Raw genomic sequence first — 2060 nt, 5'->3', positions numbered from 1 at the left:
TTTTTTTTTTTTTTTTTTTTTTTATTTTTCCCAAAACCAAAAAAAGCCATACCATCTTGCATATCTCAGACTCCTTTAAAAAGGTATGTTTTGCCCTCATCACAGCCAAGGCCTGAAAAGAGACACTAGTGCAACCCCAAAGACTCAGAAGGGAGAGCCCCATGTGGTATGTCTGGGCTTAAAACCCAGCACAGATGAGTTTTTAAAGTTGCACTGTTGCAGGTGACAGGAAAACCCCTCTCTTGCAAAGAAGGCTGCTCAGGAGAAAGGCTGCCATGTGGCTTGTGGGCACAGCCTCTGTGCCTTTCATTGTTTCTCCACTTGTGTGGCTGGACATGGCTGCATCCAGCCAGATATCAACTTTATTCACAATCCTTTTCCTCCTGACTGGAACTATTTCCATGTTGGCTGCTTGGCCTGACTGCAGGCAGCTGTGTCAGGCTTTCAATGAGGCAATTGCATACAGCATGGCCCTTTTACAGGAAAGGGTGAGATCTTTTCTCCTTGGATTGATTAGACTCCTTAACGAGGCTTATCTCTTTTCCCTGCTCTCTCAGCCACACTGGTTGCTCTGCCTGTAAGCAACTGGCCTGGCTGGCAGATTTTTGCCTCTCCACCTAGCCCTCCTACCCTTTCTCTTCACTGTCTGACAGTAAATGTTGTCAGTATCTTAAAAGCCAAGTAATCTTGATGATTATTGTGTCTTTTTACTGTATGTAACACAGCTTCTCCCCCCTGTAGCCTCAAGTCTCACTGGTACTTAACAACCTTTTATTTAACCTTCCTACCTCTCATCCTAGCCTCCTATTTTCTCACTGCAATAGGACTTTGTCCTTTAAGTACCTTTTCAGCCTTTCCTCTTGACAGGTTGAGAGATTTGGGGTTTTTCAGCCTAAAGAAGAGAAGGTTCCAGGAAGACCTCATAGTGGCCTTCCAGTACCTGAAGGGGGCCTACAGGAAAGCTGGGGAGGGGCTTTTTGCAAGAGCATGGAGTGACAAGATGACAGGGAACAGTTTCAAACTAGAATAGGGTAGATTTATGTTAGACATTAGGAAGAAATTCTTCACTAGGAGGGTGGTGAGACATTGGAACAGGTTGCCCACAGAAGTTGTGCATGTCCCCTCTCTGGAAGTGCTCAAGGGATGGGGCTCTGAGCAACCTGGTCCAGCGGGAGGTGTCCCTGCCCATGCAGGGGAGTTGGAACTAGGTGATCTTCAAAGTCCCTTTCAACCCAAGCCATTCTATGTGTTCTTACTGTTACTGCTTTAAGCATCTTTGAGCCTATCCTTCCTCTTACGTAGTTGACTTGGTGGCTTAGGGAAACCATGGTCGGCCTGTGGTTGCTGAGGCTGTGCAGGTTACTATTCATTAGGGTGTAACCCTGCAGCTGCAGGCAGGAAGGGTAAGCTGAACAAACAGGGGATGCATGTGACTCAGATGTGAAATCTGTTGTCTCACTAGCAAAGTGTCTTTTATACATTTTTATTAATCATGTTGGGTATTACAAATTTTAAAAAAAAGCTTTAGAAACCAGGCTGAAATACCATTGAAAAGATCATTATCTGGGAGAGAATCAATCCTTCATGGGTGCTGGACTTTGTTAGGACTTGCTTAGGAAGAGTTCTGAGACAACAGGTCATCTCAGTTAATACGTGCCCATAGTGCCCTGTACCACACAAAGTCCAGATGGCTGCTTCTCACGGATACAGAGGTGAAATGTAGATACCTGGTCTGGGTCCATGTTCATGCAGAGCTGTGGCTGGGCTGACAACCCCTTTGGTGTGAGTACAGCACCACACAAATGCATCCACTTTGGTGGCCACCATGAGAAGTCATGCAACACTCTCTGACTGCAGGGGTCCAGTCCCTTGCTACAGGTTTCCTTATGTTGCTCTGCAGCACAGTGTAGCTCACACCCTCAGACAAGTGTTGTGGAGAACCCACGTGCCATGCAGGACCAAGCATCAAGGTGGAACTTGTGAATCCCAAGATGAAAATTCTGCCCTAGATTTTGAGCAGCTGAGGGCAAGTTGTTATGTCCTAGATCAACAACAGGACG

Source organism: Chaetura pelagica, unplaced genomic scaffold (assembly GCF_000747805.2).
Source record: "Chaetura pelagica isolate M959 unplaced genomic scaffold, ChaPel_1.0 scaffold39, whole genome shotgun sequence".
Classification (NCBI taxonomy): Eukaryota; Metazoa; Chordata; class Aves; order Apodiformes; family Apodidae; genus Chaetura; species Chaetura pelagica.
This window is presented reverse-complemented; position numbering follows the sequence as displayed.